This window comes from Ursus americanus, chromosome X, assembly GCF_024610735.1.
Source record: "Ursus americanus isolate L20-20 chromosome X, mUrsAme1.1.p, whole genome shotgun sequence".
NCBI classification, from domain to species: domain Eukaryota; kingdom Metazoa; phylum Chordata; class Mammalia; order Carnivora; family Ursidae; genus Ursus; species Ursus americanus.
Genome location: NC_142164.1, coordinates 86451403 through 86464738, shown reverse-complemented (window position 1 = coordinate 86464738; position 13336 = coordinate 86451403). Strand labels below are relative to the sequence as shown.

General features: G+C 42.5%; 1 long non-coding RNA gene and 1 pseudogene across 1 annotated transcript in view; one reads left to right on the top strand and one right to left on the bottom strand.

The window, feature by feature from the left end:
* LOC148106976 (uncharacterized) overlaps nt 1-13336 on the bottom strand; it is a 511020-nt gene that overhangs the window by 308602 nt on the left and 189082 nt on the right. The window lies entirely within an intron of this gene.
* Nucleotides 10546-11958, top strand: LOC148106977 (dynein regulatory complex protein 9-like; annotated as a pseudogene).

The following is a 13336-nucleotide window of genomic DNA, read 5'->3' as shown; positions in this document are numbered from 1 at the left end:
GTTTATTCCTGAGCGGCAGAGGGGGGTCTGAGTGTCCTTGGTACCCAGGCTGTCTCTTAAGTAACTTTTATTTAAAATAATCAATATGCCAGAGTGGCACACTTTGAGGCAGCCTGCCCTTGGCCCCTGCAGAGCTTTTCCTGAATCAGCTGGGTTGTGATTGCTTTTTAACTCAAAATAATCTTCATGCCTAAGTGGCCCATCTTAGGGCAGCGTGTTCTTGGCCTCTACTTATCACACAGCTACTAATTATCAGAATTAGAGTGTGAACTCTGCAATTTGAGTAGGGCACAAAGCTTTTCAAAAACAAGTAGCACAAAAATCCCTTGCTTAACAGAGCAAGTTCCAGTGCACGGCTGGGCCGAGGTAGGGGATAATGGAAGACAGTTTGAAGAAAGGAAGGCAGGGGCGAGGGGCCGCTGTCCTAAGAGGAAACCACCCTTAAAAGGAAAAGGACCCCATCCTGTTATTCCACACCACCCTGGAAGCAGCCCTCCACCCTATCCCATATAGGTAGATGAGCACATGGACAAAAACCTGATTGGATGACAGGCGCAAGGAGGGTTAATCAGATTAAAAGAGCCTACCAACCATGTCATAAAAACCCCTAGATTTAAACATCAAAATGGCAACCCTCTCAAGTCCCCTCCGTCTTCGGGAGCTTCGTACTATCACTCAATAAACTTTGTTTTGCTGTCCACCACTCTTCATGTGGTCTACCACTTCATTCTTCGAAGCGGCATGACCAAGAACCATGAGCACTAAAGGAAAAGAAATCCTGAAACAGGGAGACTCCTTAAAGTTACTCTCTGACATAGAGTGGCAGGGCAGGCAGCCCTAATCAAACCATCTTCCAGAAACAGGCAGTCATTGTGGCAGCAAGGTGGGGAGGAGGGGGAAGGAGGAAATGCAGCCTAGGAAAAGTGTTTCTCCTTCTTCCCTTCAAGGTTCTTTGGCTGGTCTAATAATTAAATTGATACAAGACAGACCTACAGGAAAAAAACTAAACAGACCTTCACTAACATGTATGCCTCTTGTATACATGGGACAGACCCAGGAAAATGGAGTAACTTCCTGAAATGGCCCTAAATAACATCTTCAGCAAAAGACAAAAGAAGATGTTGGGGGTGGGGTGTCCCTTATGAGAGGTGACCAGGCAAAGCACAGTAAACAAGGGTATGGTTGTCATGGGGAATTAGGTCTTTGCCTTCCCGATTGCTTAGAGTTCCTAGAGATTTAGCCACCCTTCCCTTGCTAGTCCAGCAAGGGAGATACACTTACAAATGGAGATTTCTCTGATGCATACAAATGTTTCTTACTCAAAGGGTCATTTCTCACTTTTCAGAATTTCACCTGTGTCTGTGGTTTCTTAAAACTAACGAGCCTCTCAAAAGATCAATATGCCGAAGAGTCATATCTCAGGGTGGTGAATTTCACTCTCCTTCAGGAGGCAACCAACTTGTAGTTCATCTGAGAAGACCCAATGCCAGTCATCGCTCAAGAGCCCTGTGGCACAGGGGGATTTACTTGGCAAGACCGCCGGGCCAGTCTTGTCAACCTGAGCCACACAACCCTCATAAACCCGTTCTGACATTCTGGATTTTAAATACAAGCAGGCTGAAACCTTATGTGTCCTTCACACACAATTCTTCCGCCAACGGTCTATAACGCATGTCCCACAGCACATTTTGAAGGTAGGGGAGGCAATGGAGGGAGCTTTCTTCACTCCATTAGCCAAAATAAACTCCAAAGACATGAAATGTTTAAACGTAACAAAATGAAACATTTAAAACCCATGAAGAGGGGACCCTGGCTGACTCAGTCGGAAGAGCACGCAACTCTTGATCTCAGGGTACTGAGTTTAAGACACACATTGGGTGTAAAGATGACTTATTTAAATACAGTTTAAAAAAAAAAATAAAGAAACCCCAAGAAGAAAGCAGAAGAGATTTTATTTTTTAAAAAATTTTTTATTAATTTATTTATTAGCCAGAGAGAGTGCACAAGTAGGGGTAGCAGCAGGAGGAGGGAGAAGCAGGCTCCCTGCTGAGCAAAGAGCCCTGATGCGGGGCTCCATCCCAGGACCATGGGATCATGACCCAAACCAAGGCAGCTGCATAACCAACTGAGCCACCCAGGGGTCCCAGCAGAAGAGATTTTAAACAATACATTTAGGGTGTTGATCAAAAAAGTTTAAAGACCACTGCTGTATCAGTTAAAAAAAAAAAAAAAGAGCATACAATCCCTGATAATAGGTCTGTATCTTTAGGGAACACATTATACATTATATATATATAAAATATTATATATATGAAACATGGATTTATGCCTAATATTGGAGATAGTGGTCCACCATACCATAAAATGTATTTCTATATACATCTATATAGAGATATAAATTAAATCCTTACAACTCCATGAGGCACACATTCAGAAATCAGCCCTATCTTTAGAAAGTCAATGTGTAATAATAATGGTAAACTATAAACAGTGGTTCACTCATATTTTATAATATGTACATGAACTCTGTTAATGTTAATATATAATATGCAATCTGGCAAAGATTCTGTCCTAGCCCAAACTCTAATCAGGCTGCTATAAACTGTCTTTTCAACTAGGTCCTGGCTTTTGGGCCTCCAGGTTCACCTCTGCACTGTTCACTTCTAGCAAGAGTCCTACTAAGCCAGTTTACCCAGAATCGCCAGCCCTTGATACCTAATCACTTTCAAGCTCTAACCACACTCTTCATCCTCCACCATCCCCTAGGGGATGTCTAATCAACCTGGCCTGCCTTCAGAAAGAATTTCGTGAGGTCACTTTACCCAGAAAATCCAACCCCCTTATCTCTGATGTTTCCTTTCACTAATTTTTCCATCAAATGACCCCCACTCTGCTCCTTGGCTAAAAACTCCCATTTTTCATTTATGTATTTGGGGTTGAGTCCTATTTCTCTCCCCCACTGCAAAACCCCTACACCGATCGTGGTGGTTCTGAGTAAAGTCGGCCTCCCCATTTTTTCACAAGCGTTGTGAATAACTTTTTCCTTAACAAATCTTAAGGTGAGGTAAACTCTTATTTACAATTGTAGGCATAAATCCATGTTTTGAATCAGTGGATACCACTGATGCTAGACACTTGCTAACATGTTCTCAGTAATGAGGAGGATACCCTAACTTTCCCTTGTGTTGCTAAGTCACTCTCTCTAGTCCTAAAGTCCTGGGTGTGGGTGCACAAACTCACGATGGAATCTGGGTTATGGGTTTATGTGTGGCTCCCTTGGGCAGAGACAAAAAAGAACAATTTCATGTTCCCTGATGGGAGGCGAAGCTCTGCATGAAATATGAGATTCCCAATGAAGGGGAAGCAAAATGTAACACCCCAAAATATTCCTCTTTGGCATTAGGATTGACTTGAAGCAGTTACTTCTAAGAAACAACAAACAATGAATCATGGAACACCACATCAAAAACTGATGAGGTATTGTATGATGACTAACATAACATAATAAGAAATTTTAAAAAAAATTAAATAAAATTAAAAAGAAAAAAAAAGAAGGTGGTGGCTTGCGCCATTTCAGGGAGTTACGTAGTTTCTGGGTCTCTCCCACGTATACAGGAAGTACACATGTTATTAAACTCACGTTTGTTTTTCTCCTGTGAAACTTTTATTAGGAGGGGACGGAGTCCCAACCAAGAACCCAGAAAGATAGGAGGAAAATTAGTTCACTTCCCCTTATACCAACAATAGGAAGAGGTTGAATATCGAACAGCTGTGACAAAGAAAACTGTCCACGACCATGTCTTAGCAATCCATAGTGGCTGAGAACACGGGCATGAGAGTCAACAGACTGAGATCCAACACTGGACCCAACATCTGCCAACCCTGTAACCTGACTTCTCTCCCATATTCGTTTCAGTGGAGATATAACTGACATACAATGTTACGTTAGTTTTGGGTGTACAACATAATGATGGATATTCATGTATACTGCAAAGTGATTATCACAATAGGACCTCTATTTTTAATGGGGTTCCACCAGAGAATTAAGCCCTTATGTCCCAAAGCAATCACTGGATGCAACACATGAATGTCTGTCGTATGTACCTAGAATGGTGCTAGCTACATGTTCTCTTTGGAAGAAATGAGAAAACACTCACTCAAATCTTTTTCTCTGGGGCTTAATTCTCACACCAAACTCCTTATGAGAGTAGTTTCAGGCTAAATAAATCACTTCGCTTTTCCATGCCTATTTTTTTCATTTTAACTTCTAAAGTGTGGGTACAAATTGTACCTCGTTCATATTTTTTAACAAGAATTTAATGAGCTAAGACATGTAAAGCAGTTAAAACAGTGCCAAGCACAATAATATATGTCACCGTTATCAATATCACATTCATATTTGTATTTTCCGCTTCTTCTTGAAATATTGGTGCTCAGTAAATAGTTGAGAAATGAACAGGTGTGTGCGTGCATAAAGATAAACAGGAGTACTGTGCAGAATAAATTAGGACAGATGGGAGGCAGAAAAACTGGCTGAAACCTGCTGGAATAATGTGTGTATATACACACATATATATATTAACTGAAGAGGTTTTGAAACGGGGACAGTAGTGAAAATGGAGAGGATGCAGGTTTCTAAGATGTTGCAGAGATGATTCCATAGGACTTGGGATCTGAAAGGATGTGGCCGTAGAGATAACTCATAGCTGTTAGCCTAAGTAACTGAATGAATGAATACCAGTTTCATCCAGAGAAAGCAAAAAAATTTCCAGGGAGGAAGGATGAGCTGAGTTTGGGACATTTGGGTAATTAATCTTCTAAGAAATCTTTTTTAAAGATTTATTTATTTATTTGAGAGAGAGAGGGCACAAGTGGGAGGGGCAGGCACAGAGGGAAAGAGAATCTCAAGCAGACTCTGTGCTGAGTGCAGAGCCCCACGAGGGGCCCAATCCCAGGACCTGGAGATCACTACCGGAGCCAAAACAAGAGTCAGAAACTCAACTGACAGCATCACCCAGGTGCCCCTCATCTTACAAGAAATCTTATAATCCATCTTATAAGACTAGATAGTTATTCAAGAAGATCTCCTGTTAAACCCTAAGAATTCTATCAGGATTGCATCCAAAGCATTTCGAGAAAAGCACCATATTTGGTGGCTTGGTTGTATGCTTGGAAGTCACAGAACAATCGTAAGGATCTTAGGAACGATCCTAGGGAGCAGCAGCAGAAGAGTACAGTAGTTTATTGTTGTAGAACAGGAGAACACTGTGGAATTAATTGGGAAGAATATACCAGAGTCTCAGAAATAGATTATAGCTGGGAAGGAGGGCCAGCAAGTACCCAGGAAGGGCTCTGTGTCAAGGTCTTCTTTCTTGGGCTGGCTTCCTTAGTCTGTCCCTGAAGACTGGCCTTTTCCTCAGGTCAGACGCTGGGAAGTGGCCATGCCCCCTGTAGCCAATGTCAGTGTTGCACCCAGACTTCCATCAATCCCTTTTTGTCCTTTTTGTGGATCCCTTAGCTTTGGTATACTTTCCCTTCCAATAGTCAGCACCCGCACCCCATTTAGGGGACAACTGAGGTGGTCCTGGAGTCATCTGCTGGATGTAGCAGAAATGGAAGTGCCTGGAATTTACATTCCTCTCTCTAAATATATATTTTAAAGATTTTATTTTATTTTATTTTGTTTCATTTTATTTGACAGAGAGAGACAGAGACAGAGAGCACAAGCAGGGGGAAGGGGCAGAGGGAGAGGGAGAAGCAGACTCCCCACTGAGCAGGGAGCCCAATGTGGGGCTCGATCCCAGGACCCTGAGATCATGACCTGAGCCGAAGGCAGATGCTTAACTGACTGAGCCACCCAGACGCCCTTAGGGTAGCCCTCAGACAATGATAATGTCTGAAGGCATTTGAATGCCCTGCTTCATTGCCTCTAAATGGGAAAATGCCAAGGTATAATTTATGTTCACAGGTTTTACTGTGGAATAAGACTGAGTTCCCCTACCCTCTGTGGGACTTTTGCTTTTCCCTTTTCCTATCTTGTTTCCCTTAGTCCCTGACTGATTTTTCCTGTGAACACTTACTTAATGATTTATTTCCAGATACATCTTTATCTCAGGGTCAGCTTCAGGGGGACCCAACTTTTATGCATTAAATGGTGTCCCCCCCCAAAAAAAAAGATATGTTGGAAATAAGATCACTGCAGATGTAATTAGTTAAGATGAGGTCATTGGGGTGGACCCTAATCCAGTACGACCAGTCTCCATGGAAAATTTGGACATGCAGAGGGAAGAGACAGGGAGAAGATGGCCATATGACTCCAGTGAGGTACCTACCAGCTAAACAATGTTAAGGATTGCAGCACAGAACAGGCAAAGAAGAATTGTCCCCTAGAACCACCAAAGAGAACATGGCCTTGATTTCAGACTTCTGGCTCCAGAATGTGAGACGATAAATTTATGGTGTTTCAAGATACTCGGTTTGGGATATTGTGTAATGGTGGCCCCAGGAAACTAATACACTAATCAGGAGTAACTCTGGTCCCAAGTTTTACATCTCTGCTCAGAGATGAGCAGAGATGGACACCAGATTCTCTTAGCTCCTATTCCAAGTACAGATTCTGACTGGAGAACACAGATCCTTCAATTCTATGTAGGGCATAGAGTAACACTGTATAAACATCAATGTTGTGATGAAGAGGAAAGTTCCCACAGCAAAGGGGAGCACTCTTGAACCCGTGGATGGAGAAACATCCCCAAAATAGCCACTAGAAAGAGATTTCTCAGCATGGAATTTTCCTGTCCTTTGTACAGTCCTAAGTATCCAACAAAAACCGATGAAGGAGTTTGGTTACTTTTTCTAATTCAGAAGATGTTCCAAATTTATAGGGATTCCAAAACACGAGAATTGAAAAAGCCTCCAAGTTGATTAGTGTTGCCATTTTGATTCCCTGATTTGGCTATTCGATGGCAACAATGTATGCTACGGAATAACATTAATTCAGAACCCCCAACAAATCCTGCTGTGCGTTGAAACATGAAGTCAATTTATGTCAAATGTTGTTTCACTGAGTTTGAAACATAATAAACAGAAATGGTACCGGTAAATCTACGAATTTATTTAGCAGCGCAGTATTTTGGATTTTAAACCAACTCTAAAAGGGAGGAGAAAAGAAACAAAGTTAGGGAAAGGCTTTTTTTTTTTTTTCTCCTTATGACTCAAACTGAAAGCAGAACATTTTGCACACTGGCTCAGACATCGAATTCCATTCCCACCATCTCAGCAGCAGCCAATTTGAACCTGATTCAAAGCTGATTGTTTTCAAGCAGTTACTAGTGTACATGTATTTATTAATGGACAAGCACTGAGTCTCATTTCTCTTCCACTTCCTCTACTAATCAAGTTATGAAATGTGATTTTCAGAAACTCTGAACATATGTGCAATGAAATGAAATATAATTTGTTTATTTCAACATCCATCCAACTTTTCTTTTTGAATACCATTTATTTTCTCTTTTAGGGAAGAGGAATTTCAAAGAAAGGAATTTGGCTCCTCGAAGTTTCTTCTTGAATAGAAGTAGTGGCTTTCTAATACACTGGCTAACTGTCGACTGTCGCCATCAGTTGCCCGAAAGCACACCCTGCAGTAAAGATTCTGATACAAGGGTTTTATGGCGGATGGGTTCCGAGGGGAGCCCGGCCGAAGGGGAAAAAGCAGGGGAGGGGAAGCAAGCAAGCAAACGTGTCTTAGGCCAGGTCTTGACCTCAGCCTGATCTCGAGGAAGTTACACCTCAGACATTTTGCTGTTTCTAGGGCAATAGGGGGGCTTTCTTACTCCTGCACCCATCAGTCACCGGATAAAGGTCACCCAGTGCTCTGGTCTGAATGTTTGTGTCCCCCAAACATTCACATGTTGAAAACCTAATCTCCAAGGTGGTGGTATCAGGAAGTGGGGGGGGGGGGTTGAATGGTGATAGGTCATCAGGGTAGAGCCCTCATGAATGGGATTAGTGCCCTGATAAAAGAGATACCACAGAGCTCCCTGGCCCCTTCCACCAGGGAAAAACACAAGAAGTCTACAACCCAGAAATGGCCATCCCTTGATCATGCTAACACCCTGGTCTCAGACTTCCAGCCTCCAGAACCGTGACAAATACATTTCTGTTGTTTATCACCACCCAGTCTGTGGTGTTCTGCTGTTTTGTTATAGGAACCTGAACAGACAGAAATTGGTTAGGGGGGCGGGCAGAGGGCATGTGAACTCCCTGGCAATTCCAGCCTGCTGCTGTTGTGACAAGAGCAGACCCAGCAGCCCAAGGGCAGGCCGCCAAAGACAGCAAAGACAGGACCAGAAGAACAGTGCTTACAAATTGCAAAAGGAAAACACACACACACACACACACACACACACACACACACACACACGGAAACAAAAAAAGTCAGAGGTGACAGAAATGTGTAAAATTTGATTGTGGTGATGGTATCACAGGTGTATGCATAGATCCAAACTCACCAAAATGTATCCATTAAATATGTACGTGTTTTATATATCAATTATGCCTCAATAGAGCTAAAAAAAGAAAAGTTCAAAGAAAGGGATCATTAGTATACTTGATCTCATTTAAGCCGATCTCATTAGGATAGAAAGTACAGCGTTGGGTTCAGCTTCTCCCTAAGCTTAGACAGCCTACTTTAACCTTCTGTATTACAGCCCCCAAGCCTAATCCAGATTCCAGGGTCGCAGTATGTCAGCTCGGACACAGGTGTCCTCGGTCCCCACTGATCTCACAAGCTGGATCTAACACAGACTCATTCTTTTGCCTTCTCTTTTTTTTCCTTTCTCCAAATTTTTATTTAAATTCCAGGTAGTTAACATACAGTGGAATATTAGTTTCAGGTATAGAATTTAGTGGCTCATCACTTACATACAACACCCAGTGCTCATCACAAGTGCCCTCCATAATCTCCATCACCTATGTCACCCATACCCCCCACCCCAACCCACCCCCACCTCCCACCTCCTGTCCAGTAACCCTCAGTTTGTTTTCTATAGTTAACAGTCTGTTTCATGATTTGCCTCTCTCTTTCCCCCCATGTTCATTTGTTTTGTTTTTTAAATTCCACATATGACTGAAATCATAGGGTATTTATCTTTCTCTGACTGACTGATTTCCCTTAGCATAACACTCTCCAGCTCCATTCACGTCATTGCAAATGGCAAGATTTCATTCTTTTTGATGACTGAGTTATTTAGCCATCCATTGGGACATCTGGGCTCTTTCCATAGTTTGGCTGTTGATAATGCTGCTATAAACATCGGGATACATATATCCCTTCAGATCAGTATTTTTGTATCCTTTGGTTAAATACCTAATAGTGCAATGCCTGGATGCTAGGATAGTTCTATTTTTAACTTTTGGGGAACCTTCATACTGTGTTCCAGAGTAGCTGCACCAGTTTGCAACCCCACCAACAGTGTAAGAGGGTACCCCTTTCTCTGAACCTTTGCCAACACCTATTGTTGCCTTCTTTAATTCGAAATCTGATTGGCTCGGGACACTGGCTTCATTGAAGGCAAAACTGTATCTTGCATAAGACTAGAAAACGGAAGTTGCCAAAATCACTATTTTAGACAATATAATATTTTAAACATCAGGAGAAAATTTAAGTCTATTTATTAAGCCTTTCACTATGTATTCAGGAATTCTAATTAATAATGCCATATTTATACATGTCTCCCTGCCATGACCATATTGAGTCATTCCTGACAAAATCAGAAGGAGATATAGGATTCTTTTTCCACAACAGCCTTCCCATGGGCTGCTACAATTGGGAAGAATAAGCCAGAAGGGCGACACATACTGTAACTGATCCCTGCAGTGTCCAGGTAAAACTGCTATAACTTGTCAACGTGAGCACAGGCTTTGTCCTCAGCTTCTCCCTTCTTTGGAGGATGTCTGCATGCTTAGGTCTGTCTGAAATCCCAAGGAGGCATTTAGAGAAATCTACTTATGTGAGAGGTTGATTTGTCTCCTGGGAAAGACTTCCCATGTGGAAGAAGAATCATAAGGGCTGTTTGGTGAAAGGCAATGGCCAGTATCTGAGGGAAAAGAGAAATTCTGGAAAACTAAAAAAAATCCGTTACTCTAGCTGTGACTCATTCCTCCAGGCCAGCTCCAAAAAGTTCATGCCTAAAAGTTCACCCCAGCATGAGGACGCTCTGATAAAAGAATGAATGAAGAGTTAATGTGTGAGGCCATCAGTACAATAAGACATCGACCATGTTAGTTTCGGTACCTTTGCTGGTATTGGCAAATGGCATGGCATTACGGGCTCATTTCTTCCATGCATCCTAGATGCTCTTTCCTTCTGTTTAAATGTAGATTCTGATTATCTAAAGCTATCTCATTCATCCTGGGAGGTCAAATATATTGGGTTCAGAAAATACCCTCCCAATCACAATCCAAGAACAAGGGCCCTGAGGCAGGGTGACCTCAGAAGGACACCATTAGAGCAGGGCTCAGTGATACCAGAAGTGAGGGCTGGCCATGGCCGCCTCTGCACAGACTCTGTGGGTACAGCAGTGGCGGGAGGAACAGCAGGCCTACTGGTAGGCATTACCACAAGATACCACCTTGGGAAGAAGCAGTGAAAGGAAGAAATGATTACCTAATTTAACTGTTTCAAAGAAAAATGATGGGAGATGGAATTAAGGGTATATAAAAGCCATACACAGAGTCTAGCCTTTAGCCATATGAGGGTGCAACATGAAAACTGTGAACCAGAGACAGCCTCACCAGACACCGAATCAGCTGGTGCCTTGATTTGGGACTCTCCCTCCTCTAGAATTGGAGGAAGAAGGAAAAACAAAAACAATAACAACAACAACAAAAAAAAAAACAGATAAAAATCTCTTCAAAGGGGCGCCTGGGTGGCGCAGTCGTTAAGCATCTGCCTTCCGCTCAGGGCGTGATCCGGGAATCCCGGGATCGAGCCCCACGTCAGGCTCCTCCGCTATGAGCCTGCTTCTTCCTCTCCCACTCCCCCTGCCTGTGTTCCCTCTCTCGCTGGCTGTCTCTCTCTGTCAAATAAATAAAATCTTTAAAAAAAAAAAAAATCTCTTCAAAAACAGTTACTTAATATAAAAAAAAAAAAAGGCAAGTTGAAGTACAGAGTCGAATGAATGTATTGCTCACCTCAAGAACCAGATGCAAGAGATAAAGGCCAAAACCAACACAGAGAACTGCTGCATGAAGAGAAACACAGAGCCGCAAATTTCCGTGTTACAAAGATAACAAGACAGAGGAACTCTTGCAGGAATGAGACTGAGAAAGTAAGGCTGAGGGGCGCCTGGGTGGCTCAGCTGCTTAAGGGACTGCCTGCAGCTCAGGTCATGATCCCAGGGTCCTGGGATTGAGCCCCGCATCGGGCTCCCTGTTCAGCAGGGGAGTCTGCTTCTCCCTCTCCCCTGCTCATGCTCTCTCTCTCTCTTTCAAATAAATAAATAAAATCTTTTTAAAAAGAGAGAGAAAGTAAGATTGAAACCCAAACACGAGAACCGGATTCACACGGAGATTAAAATGTTCCTTAGAAAGGAGCCGCCAAAACTGGTGGAGAAGCTAGGGTTCTGGAAGGAGAAATTCGATACAGACACAGAAATGAAACAATGAACTAGATGCTCTCAAAGCTGCAAAGGTCTTTGACTCAGCAGCACACCTTCAAGACCTTGCAAAGATGCTAGAAGAATATGAACAGGTCATGATTAAAGATCACATAGACCAGGAAGGAAGTAGAACGGGATGATTTGGAAATTACACAGCATTTTAAAGCTCCAGGCCTGGTGTCGAGGGGCTGTGGTATGGGATGAAATTGGTAGCTTTAAAATGCCTAAGCAGGACAAAGATGATATCAAGGATTCAAAAGGAAAAGGAAAAGGCAAGCGGAGAGGCAAGAAAAAGTAACTGAGTCATCTGTTCCTCTGGTATATTCTGGAAAGGACAAGGAAAACGTGAGAGCATAAGAAACATCTTTTACCATCACAGATAACTCATCAATGGTTAATTCTTATTTGGACATCCCTCCTTTTTTAAGATTTATTTATTTATTTGAGAGAGAGAGAAAGAAGAGTGGTGGGGAGGGGCAGAGGGAGAGGGAACATCTTAAGCAGACTCCTTGCCAAGCGCAGAGCCCCACTCAGGGCTCAATTTCTCAACCTGAGCCAAAACCAAGAGTGGGACGGTTAACTGACTGCACCACTGAGGCGACGCCCACCCCCCACTTCTTTTTAAGTAAGTTCTACATCCAGTGTGAGGCTTGAACTCATGACTCCAAGATGAAGAGTCGCATGTTCCCCCCGGTGAGGCCTAGTTATCTCACTTTGCCCATTATATTTGCGTTCAAAGCCTGAATTAGGATTATATCATTGATAGGGCTTCTTGATATTTTGAAACAAGTTGGCCGAGAAGTATTTCTAGGAACCTTGTGAAGATTCTCTTTTGCTGCTAATCCCCGGGGGCGGGGGGGGGGGGGACAAAAAGCAGTTCATGGGTTCAGCTACAGTGCTGCATTAAAGCTTCAGGAATTCCTATAATATCTTTGGTTCTCATTTCAGTCAACTCATCTACAGTGAAAAAACTCTTAGGAGTAAAATGAAGTATTCAGAAGGAATTACAAGATGATATTTACTTTTTTAAAGATTTGACTGATTGATTGGTTTGTTTATTTGACACAGAGAGAGTGCACAAGCAGGGGGAGCAGCAGGCAGAGGGAGAGGGAGAAGCAGGCTCCCCATGGAGCAGGGAGACCAATGCGGGGCTCCATCACGGGATCCCGGGTTCATGACCTGACCGGAAGACAGATGTTTAAACAACTGAGCCACCCAGGTACCTGGAAAGATGATCTGTATAAGGTACCTAGCATAATTTATACACAGTAAAGTTTAAGTAAAGGATGGTTCCTAATCCTTTAATCCAGAGATTAAAAATATTTATTAAGCACCTGTGTATAAATCATCGGACACCTGAGATCTATCATTTTTACCACCTGTGTTAAAAGTAATACAACTATGCCTACACCTAAGAACCCACTGTGGCCCTTCCTCATCGTATTCTTTTCTCTTTCCTCTAGTGGTCACCGTGATCCTCACACTTATGATAAGGATTTCCTTAATTTTCTTTTATACATTTTAACTTAAGTAAACATTCTGACACAATATAGTTTCTTTTGTCTTGTTTTTGGCACCTTTTTATGAATAAGGTGCCAAAATCATTAGAATTTTTTGTGACTATCTTCTTTAGCTCAACATTATGTTTGTGATAGTTGGATACAGCTGTTTTTCCT